Consider the following 15,948-nt stretch of genomic DNA (forward strand, 5'->3'; position numbering starts at 1 on the left):
AAAAAAAAAAAGACAAAATAAGCTGAAATATTGTCTTACCACTTTTACAACACAGGGTGCATCGCTGCCAACTGATTTTGAAGAATTTGCATCAGCTGTTTAAAGAAGAAAAGTACATAACATCAGAATAACATTATTATGAATACTGTATGCATATTTACACCTGTATGTCTGTAATACCTTTATAAATTCCAGTTCCCAAATACATTTCAGAATATTGTTACAGTGTATTTCATCAATTTTCATTCTTTTCTTGTGCTTTAATACTGAAGATGGAAGCCATCTTGTGTTCTGTTTTTTCCCATTAGTTCATCAGTGATATACAGAAAGCCCCAAGTTGAACAAGTTAAATGTTTCTTTAACCCAAAAGTACTCATGGGCCTTAATATGTAGATAGAGAGAGAGAGAGAGAGATACAGTGAATGATAGACAGATATAGATAGATACATATGGTGAATCCAAAAAAACGATGACTAGTATCATTTCTTAAATTTTGAAAACTATACAATCTAAAAAGGAACATCTAGAGCCAAAGTTCTCAAAAAATACCATTGTAGGGGAAAATTCATCAAGATCAATACTTCAGATTGCATTTCACCAGACTAGACCACAGGTTTTGAGGTAGGGGCAGGTTAGAAATGCCTTCAGTCAGGAGGCCAAAGGCGCTGGAAGAGAAGAGGTGAGATGAGAAGAGACATGAGGGGCTCACCAGGTGACACATACTATGATTCTGGCTGGTTCTATACAGGAGATGAGAAGCCACCAGAAGGTTTTAAGAAGGGGAAGGGCCAAAACAAAACCTTTTAGGAGACTTCCTAAGGATAATGGCACAGAGGGGCAAGAGCAGAGCAGGCAGGTAAACATTACACCAGGTAAGCAAAGGTGCTTAGCCAAGCCAACCTGGAAGCAGACAAGAAGTGCTAGTCAGATGATGGAAAGTGGCGCTGTGGCTCAAGTGGTAGAGTGCTCGTCTTAAGCTGAAGAGCTCAGGAACAGTGCCTAGGCCCAGAGTTCAAGTCCCACGGACAACAAAAAAAAAAAGATTATGAATCAGTCAGACCCTCAAAAGGACAGACGACAGAATTTTTTGATGGAGTCAACAGAGTGTGAGAATTTCACCTTGATGAGGTATGGATGGCTCCTATGCAACTTGAAAGAGGAAGCTGCTACTGACAGGAGAACTGTATGCGGATCCAGTTTGAGAGTATCTGAAGTTTGAAATGCATATGATGATGACACAAGGAAGCTCAGTGAACGCTGATAACAATCAGAGAGTGAGGGAGGAAGGGGAAAGGAATGTGTGTATATGTGTATCTATGTACATGTATGTATACACATATTTACATGTATGTGAAAATAACCATATATATACACAGAGCGAGAGAGAGAGAAGGAGAGAGAGAGAGAGAAAGTTGTCTACACAGAAAGCTATTTATTGGACTAGGGGCATAGTTCAAATGGTAGAGCATTTGCTTAAGGAGTTCCTGAGTTCAATACCCGGTACAGCAACAAAGGAGAAGAAAGAAAAGTAGGAAGGAAATGAGGGGAGAGGGAGGGAAGGAAGCTATTTTTGAGAGCTGGAAATATAACTCAGCAGTTGGGAGTGCATACTTTTCACATGCAAGATACTTGGTTCAATCCCCGAAACTGCCAAAAAATAAAATCTAAAAAGCTTACATATTTAAAGCCTCAAGAGTGAGAGAAATCCTTGGAGAATAAAGGCAGACAAAGAAAAGAAGAACAAAGCCCCAAAGCACTCTCCCACAGAAGTAGAAGGGCAGCAATGGACACCAAGATAAGATATTGCCTACCAATCAGCTAGGAAGCACCAGAGTCTGGAAGGGCTGCAGTTAAAGTACTTCAGACTAAAGAAGAAAGGTCTCCCATAAAAATGGCTAATTTGGGAAAGAGAGAAACAGTCCCAAGGACTGTTGAGTTTTTTTAACAAAATACTAAAATGAAGATAGCATTCCAGTAATACTGCATGCTTAAATGAGAACAGGAGGAGGGAAAGGAAGCTCAATAATTCATTCAAACAGTATTTACTGCAAAATATGCTAGCCACAAAGAAAACAAGAAGAGTTGTCCCATTGTCAAAAAACACATTTAATATAAAAGTAAGAAAAGTAATTTCAGTGCAGTATGGAAAGTATCAGAGAAAGTAAACACGAAGGGAATATAGTATCTGCCCTAAACTTGGTTTGGGGAAAGGAAAAAAGTGTGTGTGTTGGGGGGGGGGGGGCAGGAGAAAGCTGGGGACTCACCTTGAGCTGAACAGCTCAGAGACAGTGTCCAGGACCAGAGTTCAGGCCCCATGACCAACCAAAAAAAAACAAGAGGATACTTTTTAGTCGTAACAGTATGTTTACTAGGTGCATTATGGTAACAGGGTCACAGATGTTTACTTATGCCTAAAGTCACTGAACTATATAGAGAGTGATCTATATGGAAATTATATCTCAAGTAGAACAATAGCGTTTTCAAGACATAAAAATAACATAAAATGTCTTAATTATGTTGCATACATTGTTTAAACAAAGGATATCACTGAGGTTTTTTTTTTATTACTGTGCCCATTACTTGAGGACACAAAATTTATTAGTTTTTAACTTTATTTCTCCCAAGCTGAAAAAACTGAATCATATTGTACAAATACATTAAATCCTGAAAACAGAAAATAGCAGGGCCAGTTGCTGGTGATTCACACCTATAATCCTAGCTACTCAGGAGGTTGAGAGCTGAGGATAGCAGTTCATAGCCTGCCCAGGCAGTCAAGTCCCTAAGACTCTTATTTCCAATTAACCACCAGAAAACCAGAAGTAGAGCTGTGGCTCCAAGTAGTAAGAGTTCTAGTCTTGAGCAAAAGAGCTCAGAGACAGCACCCAGGCCATGAGTTCAAGCCCCACAACCAACCAAAAACAAAAACGTAGGGATAAAAGACTCCATAGTCTATAAACTCTAATAAGTTCAAAGAATGATTTTTATTTACATTAGATTATGAATAATATTATTTCTGATGCTAAGCTTTAATTCTTTTAACAATACCAAAGAAGAAGGTCACTTTCGTAAAAATATTCAAGTTCATTTTGAAGTGATAAGAAAGAGAAAATTGGGTCATTAAGAAAGCAGGGCCCTGCATTCAAAGGAACATTACTCTAAAAGGTATTTGTGCTTGGAAGCAGCCAAGCTCAATTTTCTTTGGGAAATATAGGCACTGAAGTTTGCAATAATAACTATTTTTAAGAACTGTAATAATTTAGAGGCATAACTCAAATAGTATAGCCCAACCTAGCAAGCATGAGGCCGAGTTCGAACCCTAGTGCCATCAAAAAAATAAAAAAGGAACAGCAGCCTATACACAGATCAAGGCAAAGGGACAGCATAATGGCTGCAAAAAAGAAAATTGAACTTACATATGAAGAGTTGTATACATCATTCTTAATTGACTTTTGAGGAACTGAGGAACCACTGGATGGGTAAATAGGATGGTCTCATTAGCATGCTAGATCACTTAGGCCCACACGATGACCAGGGAGATCCCAAAGGGCAGAAACTGGGCAAAGAAGATTGACTGATACAATGCAAGCCCAGACAAGACATCGTAAGACTACCCTTACCCAGGGTAGTGGTAGGAGAGAAATGGATGGATTTGAGACATCAGTGAAAGCAATAGGACTACATGAGGTGCTGGGACCATTAAAGAATTTTCAGAAACAATTTCCTATTTTCTAGCTTAACAAGTATCACTCACATAGATAATCTTCTAATCATGAAAGGATCACAAAATGAAAAAGAAAATGCCTAAAGACATCCAAGAAGAGATCTGCTGGAAGCCCTGGACAAGGATGGAAGAGATCAAGTCTTCATTGCAGACAAAAGATAATGGAAGTCAACAATACAAAGAGTGACAGAAAGCTGTGAAAATCAGTGAGATCACTAAGAAAAAATATCAGGAAGAAAAAGCAGGCCAAGGAAGGAAAGTTGAAGAATACAGAGGTAACCTACAAAGAAGACTAAGTGCAGCCAGAGAAGAAAAGCATGGGGGAGGAAAGGTTAATCATGGAAAGTAAGATAATGGAAGCAATTTCTATGAGAAAGAAAGATACTGAGTATCAAACGCTCGACAATAAAGTCAAAGTAAAATTTTAGTTCGCTAACAGAAGTTGCTGGTGATTTTGAAAATGGCCGTTTGAATACCTGTGGACAGAGAAAGTGTGGGCAGCAAGACCTAAGCAAATCTCTTCTTCTCTGGGCTAAACAATCCAAGTTTACAGAAGAATTTGCAAAGTTGTTAATGAACAACTATCAAACCACAGGATACTAAAAACACTATCAGCAGACACTTCTTAGTAAAACACTATCAGATGACACTTCTTAGTAAAAAATTCAGAACACCACACTTACATGGTAAGTTCCAATTTGAGGAAGGCTACAAAAGCAAATTAAGTTGTGTTACTTAGATACAAAGTGCCCACTAATATGTCACAAATTCAAACATTCCACAAAAGAGGCAACAATCAAAAATATACACATCTAGTACAGCTACTACTCTTTGACAATTTGAGGATTTTCTCCTGGAGTGACAGCCTAGCTCATTGGTCTGGCTCCAAACCACAGAGAGCATCAACACCTAGTTCCCACAAAGGCAAGTGACAAAAACATAGAAGCAAAGCCCTGTGTTTTAAGCTATTCTTCATGAAGACAAGCCCAAAGAGAGCAGCAGACAAATTGTACCTCACAGATGATGAGGTACAGTGAGACCCCTTGAGGAAAAGCAGCTGCTTTTTCAGCTAATGGTTCTCAAACCTGAACATGTACCAGGCTCACCTGAAGGGCTTTGTCAATCACACTGATGGGCCTCTTCCTAAGGCGTCCATTTGTTTTGATCAGTCAGTACTAGGGTTTGAACTCAGGACTTTGTGTTTGCTAGGCAGGCACACTCTACCACTTCAGCCATGCTTCCAACCCTTTTCTCTGGTTACTTTTTAGATAGGCTCTCATTCTGTGCCAGGACTCACCGGGACAAGATCCTATTCATGTTTCCCACCAAAGCTGGCATGACAGGTATGTGCCATCACACCTAGCCTTTTCTGTTGCGATGAGAACCTCCTGAACTTCTTGCCTCTGCTGTCATGGAACTCAATCCTCCCGATCTCAACTTCCTATATAGCCAGAAGAGCAGGTGAGTGCCACTGGTAAGTTTTGGAAGTCCAGGTTTGAGATGGGGTCTAGGAATGTGCGGGTCTAACAAACTGCCAGGTAGCACTAATCTATACTACAGTCTTAGTATTCTGAGTTAAGATTACTCCCTGAACAAAAAAAGTTCCACTCAGTGCTAAAAATAAAATGCTATATAAACTTCCATGAGAGAAACTGAACAGTTTACTAATTAAATCGAGATGAGAAGTGGAATAAGAACAGAAAGTAGAAAAGTTAGAAGGAAAGTAAATGCCAATTGCACTGCATCCTCACTGACTCTCTTAGAGAAGCAGGCACTGATTCTCTGGGAGAAGCAGGCAGCTTTAAGAAGCAATCAGGCAAAGTACTTTTAAAATCAACAATTTAGTTAGCTTTCTGATTTCACGGCTCTACACGGGTCTCCAAAAATTTCGAGGTAAGTATGCTAATGAATGGTGCATTTGGCTGGCCTAGAATGCAGTTTCTAGGCCATTCTCCTAAATCCAGCATAGAAAAAGGAAATCTACATCTATAGAAGATCTATTAGTCAAAAACAGACAAAGTGTATTCTAATTGGGTGGAAGTAGAGAAGAAAAGATGTGCGCATCTTCTACTGCATCTCAAAAGACATTAAGGTTATAAAAACATTAAAAATCTATAGTTGTAGTACTCAGCAGTGACAATATTACATGTAATTCAATCTTTCTCCATTATAATTAAATGAACATTTCTCTACTCCTCCATGTCAGATGAATTTTTATGCAACCATATACATTAGGTGACTGTAGGTCATGAGAAACAAAACAGCTAACAAAGAAGGAATCATTCTTGCTAAGAAAGCATGAAAGCCTTTGGAGTAATAATGATAATGACAGAAGCAGTCAGAAACTCACCAAGATATATACAGCCAAAGCCGCCTTGGCCAACAGGCAGTCCCAGTTTCCACTCCTTTTTTGACATGTCCGTCACTATCTCCCCAGCTGCAAACTGTTCTGCAAGGCGTCTCTTCGCAGGGCCCTGTCTTCCAGCCTGAGCTGCTTTTGCACGAGGCATTTTCACTATGATACAAAACAAAGCAATACTCGAAGTTATCATCCCGTAAGTCTTCCAACCAATTTCCTTAAGTAAAACTAATGTGTGTGTTCAAATTCCTACTTATCCCAAAACTTACATGAGGGGTACTAGCCAATTCTGATTTATAATGGCTCAAGTATTATTTGATTATCTCTTGGTTTTGCAAAAGTAAGACAATCTCGGCAATTGCTTTCCAGATATTATTTAGTTTTACGTTCCAGTGGCATATCATCTATGGCTGAAGGGCTATTAAAAAAAAAATCGTGTGAGGTCAGGAGCAAAGTGTGTGCATGAGAACACACTCCTCAGTGCTGCAGCGAGGCCCTCACCAAGTTCAGCCCTCTACTGCTCAGTACACGGTACAAAGCCCACAGACACACTCAGAGGAATGCAGAGAGGACAGGGCATTAAGGGCAGGAGAGCAGCACCCGGTCAGCCCCAGGACTGTGTGAAGATTGCATTACCATCCACACATGCATGGATGTTACCTTCCAGGAATGATGAGGAGAACCTGTGACTGTTCAGATCCACAGAAAAGGCAGAGCTGGTGACATTCCTAATGAGTATTCCTATGCTCATTTCCCACTATGAATTCAACAAGAGATGCATCTCAACCCACTTTCTCACAAGCTTAAGTATACCATAACATTCTGGAAAAGCAATGCTTACTGGGGGCAAAAAAAAAAAAAAAAAGCCTGGACTGGAATCAAAAAACATATCCCAAATATGTTACTGGTTCGCTGGGAAATCCTGATCAAGTTACTTCAAGTCACTTCTAAGCTTCAAGTACCCTCAGGTCAACTCACTCTACTCTGCAAAGGAGTAGCGTGAGTACACACATGCATGTGTTGTGTGACTTTAAACAGGGGTCAAAACCTCAGTCTAACACAACCTGTGAGGGATAGCACCCAAAGTGAGGATCCTAAGGACAACACAAATGGAAGTGAATCTGTGAGTTAACCTCCAGATTTTGGAACACAACACAAAACCACATGAAGAGCGAATAACAGGCAATGATATAAAGTCAACCTGAACAATGCCATCTAAAAATAAGCCTACATACTGGATAACAGTTGCGTGTGAATCACAGGAACTGAAAGTAACCACAGCCTTATCCCACAAACTATCAGATGATTATTATGGGGGGGGGGGTGTCTTCAGAAAAACATTTCCTCTGAAAAGTTAAGTTGTAAATATTTAAAAAATAAGGCAAAACTTCACATATAAAGATAAAAAAAGAATCAGAATTTATAAAAACTCATAAATTAAGTGATAGAAAATAATCAAAAACAACAAAAAGGATTTAGATTGTGGCTTAGTGGCAAGAGCACATGTTCATTTGTCGTGCTATACTTAATGCCTGGGTTGGAGCCCCAGTACAAATAAATAAATAAGAAGTGATATGCACAAAAACTTTTAAATGAAAAGTCATTGCAAATAAAAAAAAAGAAGCCAGGTGTGGTGGTACAAGTCTGTAATCCCAGCCTAGAGTCTACAACAGGATAATCATGAGCTCCTGGCTGCCATGGGCTACCAGAGCAAGACCATCTCTCAAAATCCCAGCTACACAGAGGCAAAGACTGGGAAAAATCAAAGTTTGATGCCAGCCTTAGCAAAAAAAGAAAAAGTTAGCAAGACTCTATCTCAACAAAGCTGAGCTTGAATGTTTGCACACTTGGAGACATAGCTAATCAGGACCTCAATTTGGAGCCCTCCAGAGACAAAAACAAGAGACACTATCTGAAAAATTAAAGCAAGAAAAGGGCTGGGGACATGGCTCAAGTGGTAAAGCATTTGCCTGGAAAGCCCAAGGACCTGAGTTCAAACCCAACCACCACCAAAATAAAAAGGAGGGAGTCAAAAAGATAACCATATTCCAAAAGCAAACAAAGAATAAGAAAAGGCAATCTCCATATAACAAAACTCAAGTTATGTATTGTGGACGTAGAAAGAGTAAGACCCTACTAGAGAACAAGCAGGGATACTAAGGAGGCATCAGTGCCCCTGCAAAGTAAACACACACACTTGCTTGTAGACCTGAGACTGGAAAAGATTTACAAAGGAGAGTATTCATAAAGCCCTTGTTCTGGCAATATGAACACAGAACAACTATAAAAACTGGGAGAGCTGGGAGCCAGTGGCTCACGCCTGTAATCCTAGCTACTCAGGAGGCTGAGATCTGAGGACCGAGGGTCAAAGCCAGCCGGGGCAGGAAAGTCCGTGAAACTCTCATCTCCAATAAACCACCAGAAAACCGGAAGTGGCACTGTAGCTCAAGTGGTAGAGCACTAGCCTTGAGCTGAAGAGCTGAGGGACAGTGCCCAGGCCCAGAGTTCAAGCCCCACGACCAACAAAAAAAAAAAAAAAAATAGCATTGATTCCCACAGAATTATTTATTACTATGATATATACTGTCACCATTTATCATTTGATCAACAAGTATATATGGACAGCATACTGTGAAACAAACTGTTCTAGAACACAAGGATAAAGCACCAAGCTAAAGAAACAAAATGTCCTCCTGGAGTTTATATTTCACTCAGAAAACACACACACAAACACACACACACACACACACATATTTTAAATTAAGACGTTATATGTCTAAGGGGTAAAATGAGCTAAGGAGAGGGAGCAAATGTAGAAGTTGAAGGAGTAAACAGAGTGGAATTTAAAACATGGCTTCTTAAATCGCACAAGAAAAGTGACATTTAGGCAGAGACAATGAAAGGAGCTAGCCATGCAGATGCTCTGAAGAAAAAGCATCACTCATTGAGACAGGAACAAATGCTCAGGTGCACAGGTAGGAATGTGCCAGGCTAGCTCTACAAACAGCAAGGTGGCCATGCATCCAGAAAAGTAGCCAAGGGAAAACAGGCACTGGGGCCACACACCAGGATACTGAGGTGAAAAGAATGGCCACACTTGGACCACTGACGGACCTTAAATCTGGATAAGAAGGGAAATTGCTGGAAGGGGATGTGCCCTGCTCTCACTTGCATTTTAAGAGGGCAAGCCAGAAACCCCTGTTACAATGGCACTGCTATTGGAACAAGAAATGACTATATTCATGCTTACTGAATAAGAAAGTCACTGAGAAATAACTGCACTGACTTTTAGCCACTCACAGAGGGGTACAGAATAACTTCAGAGAGCTGTTTTAACTGTAGACAAGCTGCCTTTCCCCTCAAAAAACAAGCCTACAGTGCCAAGCAGAAACAATTGATATTAGTGACAGATGGTCTAGGAAGCATGCTAATCATCTCTTACTCTAGATTTGCTAAGCTCTCTTTATAGCAAATCAGTTCACCAGGAAATTCAACACTTGAACCATTTACTCCAAAGACATAATTCCTCCAAAAGTATGTGCAAGAAACAACAAGCAAATGGAAATTCAAAGATGATAAAATGGAACCTTGGGCCTCAAGAAGTTGTAGCTAGCTCCACTCAAGACCACCTTCACGCCACAGTTATGATTTAATAATATTCCATTCTTCAAACAAAGATCACAACAAAGCCTTTCAGGTAAAGAATATTTCTGAATCCTTAGACAAACTATTTATGAAAGACAGTGACCAGTTTTACACATTATAAAATCAAAGCCTATCAGACCCAAGAGAAATAAAGTACTACTTCCCTGGGGACAGGTCTCTACATTATCAAGAGCCTGAAAACTCCCCTCTCTCCATTACAATGACTTCTAGGGAGTTCAGAGCACAATTATAAAGCGGATTATATCACTGCTGTTGTCAAAGTCAGGAACTGTCCATCTTGGAGCCACCACAAGCACAGCAGCATTTCAGAAAAACAAAGGTCCCAGTCCACAACCACCCTAAGACCTGTACATTCTAGAACTGAACTATATACAAGGGTAGGGTGCATAAACTGGTCTACTGGGCCAGACATTCTGGCACAACTTCCTTTCTCCACTAAGTCACTTTCGGTGTGACCACTCTGTTATCTACTCTACTGGAAGATTTTAATAAAAGCTCCTTCTAGTTCATCTCAGAAATACAGCAAAAACTATAAATTACTGAATGGATGACTCAGGAAAAGTCAAAAACAAAGCTTTTTTCCCTATCCTATCATACTCCTAGGCTAAAATAACTCATTTGTATTTCAAATTTACTTGGGATAAAAAAGAAATTACATATTTTGGTGTAAATGGCGTCCTGCCAAACTACAGTAAAAGAACAAAATTAAATTATATAATTGGTCAACAATTGCCTCTTTTCTAAATTATACCAAGAACAATCTCAAAGCCATGCATCTAAAGACAAGTGTCCCCAAAATGAGCTAGCTAATATGAAGTTGATTAATGCAGTTGATTAACACTAAGAAATCATCTGAAAAGTAAAACATAAAATTCTGAATTTACATAGCCAATTCCCAGTAAGAGCTTTCATATATGTTCTTGATTTGTCCCTATAAATCCTACCACTACAAGAACTACAAGAATATTCAGTAAAGATAGATAGATAGATAGATAGATAGATAGATAGATAGATAGATAGATAGATAGATAGATAGATAGATAGATAGATAGATAGATAGATCTCACTAATACATTTAACACAAAAATTTGAGACACCAGGAAGTTAAACCAAAGTCTCTAGGTTCCTGTTAAGGCCTCCTAACCAGCCCCTGGTTTCACTCAGAGGAGCATGTAAATCAATAAAAGTACAAGTATTCATAGCTAGATGGTTCCTTTTATAACATTAACTAAGGAAGTATCAAAATACAACACAACAAAAACCCTGAGAATACAGAGATAATGAGCCTATAAATTCATAGATTTATTCCTTAAAAAAAAAACATTAGGCTAAACTCAAACTGTGACATAATCTTTAGCAGCAATTGTCACACTAGTCATGTTTTCACACCTAAGCTGGAAAGAACTAGGTGAAGACTCACGCTTCAAACTGAAAAAGAAGGTGGCTATCTTCAGACAAGAAGTCTTTTTCCTAGTCACAGTTTTTTCACGTATATTAGAAAAGTAATTATCATTAGACCATAAAATTTCTGGAAGAGAAAAATGTTTGATATGGCAGATACTTCCTCAACTTGTGTTTTCCTTAAATGATATCTAAAGTTCCACAAGGGGCACATAACAGAGCACATAACAGAGCACATTACAGAGCGTACACACGAGCCCTAGCCACCTCAAAGTCACCCTTGCCTGCACAGAGGACCCTGGCATCTCCAAGGACTCAAGATTCTTTCTGACCTAATGCAGTGGGAAGACGACCCATCCACATGTTCTAATGGTGAAGAAGGTGCTGGAGTAACTAGACACCAAATGCACTGCACTTACTGCTCTGCCTATGCAACAGAGGCCACCGAGGAAAGCCAGCTGAAGAAGCTGGCTTTCAAGGGAGGGGACTTGGGATCCTGCCACACATAAGACAAGAATTATGTCGAGCAACACTGAAACATCTCTGAAATAAGAAACTGAACTGTATTATTATTTTTGCAAATAATTTCCCAAACTGTCTACCAAACTTTGTTCATGTTCTGCATACTCATTATTTAATCTATCAACATACTGGACATTTTTCCAGATATGTTCCTGGGACAAAGCTCTAGAGAATATTCCTAAGTATGTTGAAAACAGTATGATGATCAAATAATGAAAGTATATCAACACCAAAGTATAGTCAATAAAATGTGCATAAAAACAACTTTTCAGAATCTCAGAGAAAACCTTTTTCTAACAACACACAAAACATTTAAATTATAAAGAAAACTGGTAGGTAGGTGTTGTTAGTAGCTTATACCTGGTAATCCTAGCTACACAGGATTACAAATATCTGAGCATGGTAGTTCAAAGCCAACCCTGAAAGTCTGTGTGAGACGCTTATCTCCAATTAACCACCAAAAAGTTAGAACTGGAGCTGTGATTCAAGTGGGAGAGAACTAGTCTTGAGCACAAAAGCTCAGGGACTGCACCCAGGCCCTGAGTTCAAGCCCTCAGATCCACAAAAAAGGAAACAAAGAGAAGAAAAGAAAAAGAAAGAAGAAAGGAGGGAGTGCAGAAAAAGGAGGAAGAGAGGGAAGAGAATAAAAAGAAGGAAGAGAGAAAAAGAGGGAGGGGGAAGGGAACAAAGGAGGGATAAAGAGAAAACAAAATAAAAATGGAAAATAGTCCATAGATTAAGGAAAAAAAAGCACCATGAACTCAAAAGATAAATAAAAAATATTGTAAGGGAAAAAAAGGCTAATTTTTATACTTACAATCCTTTCAAAGTATTAAGAAAAAAAAAAGGACAGTTCAACCAAACAACTGGAAAAATTCACAGAAAAAGGAACACGTGCTTTTAAGAACAGCTTCTAATTATAGGAATCTTCAATACAAACAAGCAGCAAAATGACATAGTGAACACTGGCATGCATATCAACCTGTGCCAACACCTATCAATACCTGGCCAGCTTGTCCCCCTGTCCCATTCTACCAGTCCCTGCTACAATTATCTTAAGCAAATCTCATATGTCTTATCATTTCCTGTCAATACTTTTAACAATACCTCCTTCATACTCTCTAGAGTAAGTGTTCAAATCTCCCCAGCTGTCTCAATGTCCTTTTACACGTTGACCTATACTCACGACCAAAGACTAGTCGCTGCATCTGGCTGGTGCGTTTTCAGATCTCTTTAGGAGTGTCATCTCCCTATTATTTTCTCTTCCTCTTTGCATCTGTCCAGAAAAATTCCTCACATTTGTGTGCATGTGAGTGTGTGTGTGAGTGTGTGTGTGAGTGTGTGTGTGTGTCGGTCGTGGGGCTTGAACTCTGGGCTTGGGCTCTGTACTTGTGCTCTTCTCTTCAGCTCAAGGTGAGCGCTCTACTGCTTGAGCCACAGTGCCACTTCCCGTTTTCTAGAGGTTTATTGGACTTTCCTGCCCGGGCTGGCTTTGAACCGCAATCCTCAGATCTCAGCCTCCTGAGTAGCTAGGATTACAGGCGTGAGCCACAGGCACCCGGCTAACATTTTTGAATTTTGCTAATTGTGACCTTATATGTCAGGTCACTTGTTTCCTATTTTTGTTTAACTGCTGCTCAGATTATCCTAATCCTGCCTCAGCCAAAAACTACCAGAAACACACCTGTAGTTGGACAAGAAGAGTTTAATATTCCTTGAGAATAAAGCCTTAGACAAGATTTTTTAAAAGTTTAGACTAATGCAAGCTAAATTCTCAATGTCAGGGCCACTCCTTTCTTTCATGCTAGTTCACAGAAGCCTGTTTGAGCTAGCCACTGTGTCCTTTCAAAAGATTCACAACAGCCGGTGTTGGTGGCTCACGCCTGTAATCCTAGCTATTCAGGAGGCTGAGGTCTGAGGATCACAGTTCAAAGCCAACCCGGGCAGGAAAGTCCATGAGATTCTTATCTCCAATAAACCACTGGAAAACCGGAAGTGGCACTGTAGCGCAAGCGGCATCACCCTCTCCTTGAGCTGAAGACCAGGGGGATAGCGCCCAAGCCCAGAGTTCAAGCCCCATGACCGCAAAAAAAAAAAAAAAAGGTTCACAACACTCTTGGAGATTTTTCTCTTGCTTTCTAGTAAAAGAGGGTTTGAGTTCCTCCCATACATCTGGGCATGTGTTCTATCCTTAGATATACTCCCAACTAAAACATGTGTGCACCAAAAGATATAAACAAAATTACAGCAGTATTCACAATTACCCCAAAGTATACACTATTTCCAAATGTACCTATAATAAAATGGATAGATGTTGGTATATAATTTGTGCCAGGTGAAAAGAAAGGGCTTCTGTAAGGATGAAGGGTCTATTATCCCTTCCTGTGCATCCAGGCCGGCTAGTGTCTATTCCAACCAAGAGAGAAGGGTGGATGTAATGCGTGACTCTGAAGCATGTTGTGAAAAGCCAAGGCCTCATGACCCCACATGGAGGCTAGGCTGCACCAACCAACAGTTGTAGATGATTCTGGCCTTCCACTTTAAAGCCCAACCACTGTATTGCTTTACACTGTATTGCTATTACAATGAGAAGCCATCCCCACCAAATTCCCAACCCAGAGAATTCAAAATCATGATAAAATGCATGTTATTTTGCATTACTGACTTTGAACCAGTGTGTGAAGCCATATTTAATGGCCAAAACTAGTGCATTTTCCAGTAATGGGTAGCTAGAACCAGTTACTTAAAAACAAAAGTCATGCAACAACATAGGGAAACCTCATACACAATGATGAATAGGAGACTGGAAGAAAGGTAGAACAGGACATTACCCATGTACGTGCAAGTTCAGTTCCAGAACTCATAACAGTGGCTACTTTCAGTGGGAGTAATTAACAGTTTCTGGAGTGCTAGAAAAGCATCTACATCTGCCTGGTAGGTACTACTATGCTTTAAAAAAAAAAATCACTGAGCTAGGTAAGATTTGTGCACATTTCTGTTACACTTAAAAAGAAAACCTGCTAGATGAGTGTCCATGGCTAATGCCTTTAATCTTAGCTACTTAGGAGCCTAATGGGAGGATCAAAGCTTGAGGCCAACTTATGTAGAAAGTTCACAAAACTCTTTTTCAACTCGTATCTGGGCTCAGTGGTGTGCACCTGTCATCCCAAGCCGAGTCAGAGGCTGAGACTGGAAGAATCAAGCATGGTGCCAGGCCAGCTGGGACAGAAAAGTCCAAGAGACTCCATTTTCATGCAAAAAAGCTGGACACAGTGATTCATGCCTGTGATCCCAGCAACAGTAAGAAGTCTACAGCAGTTCAGGCACAAGCCTCAGCAGAAAGAAAGAACCAATTCTAAAATTAACCAGTAGAAACAGGGCTGAAGGTGTAGCTCAGCGGTTACCACACCAGCCCTCCAAGTACAAGGTCCTGAGTTCAAACCTCAGTACCATTGATTAAGTCAATAGATCTAATTTGGTAACCAAATAGATCCAAGTGCACAGGGAGAAATAAAGGATGCCTCCAAGTCTTCAGGCACACAACTAAGGACTGCCACTGATTCAATCATGGGTCAAATAAAAACCAAAGCAGAAAGCAGTCACTATGCATTGCTCACTTTGTTTTGTTTTGTTTTTTAATAAGGAAGGATTTATTTTTTTATTTTTTGGGTCCGGTCATGGGCCTGAACTCTGGGCCTGGGCACTGTCCCTCAGCTCTTCAGCTCAAGGCTAGCACTCTACCTCTTGAGCCATAGTACCACTTCCGGCTTTTTTTTTTTTCTGGTTATGTGGTGCTGAGGAATCAAACCCAGGGTCTCATGCATGCAAGGCAAGCGCTCTACCACTGAGCCACCTTCCCAGCCCCGCCTTGCTCACTTTGCAGTCAAACACCTATCACAGTTCTGGACCATCTTTGCGGCTTACAATAGTACTCTTGTTTCCTTTATACCCACGTGGCTACACCACCTTCTTGACGTCCCATATTTCTGCCCTGCCACATCTCAAACCTGGGTGCTCTGCAGGCTTTCATCTTCAATCCTCCTCTCACTCTGCACACACCTTTTTCGTTCTGTATTTCCAATCTCAGCTGATGGAATCACCACTTTTGTTCTTTTATAGTAACTTGCAATTTGACCAAGAATAAAGTTTCCAGCGTATCTTAAAAAGTTAGCCAAAAATATTTACAAACAAGACCACACTAAAGCTACCAGCACAACTATGTTTATTGCAGCATTATTTACCATAGCTAAGATATGGAACCAACCCAGATGCCCCTCAG

The 15,948-nt window shown here is 40.1% G+C and overlaps 1 long non-coding RNA gene across 4 annotated transcripts in view; it reads right to left on the bottom strand.

Moving 5' to 3' along the window:
* Window positions 1–38: 38 nt before the first annotated feature.
* LOC105982811 overlaps window positions 39–15,948 on the bottom strand; it is a 29,005-nt gene continuing 13,095 nt past the window's right edge. For all 4 annotated transcript variants that reach the window (XR_001174921.1, XR_001174920.1, XR_001174923.1 and 1 more), the window contains 2 exons: window positions 6,072–6,236; window positions 39–95 (listed from right to left, as the gene is read on the bottom strand). This is a non-coding gene — a long non-coding RNA (uncharacterized LOC105982811). The remainder of the gene's footprint in view (window positions 96–6,071; window positions 6,237–15,948) is intronic.

This window comes from Dipodomys ordii, unplaced genomic scaffold (assembly GCF_000151885.1).
Source record: "Dipodomys ordii isolate 6190 unplaced genomic scaffold, Dord_2.0 Scaffold2, whole genome shotgun sequence".
In the NCBI taxonomy this organism is placed as follows: Eukaryota; Metazoa; Chordata; class Mammalia; order Rodentia; family Heteromyidae; genus Dipodomys; species Dipodomys ordii.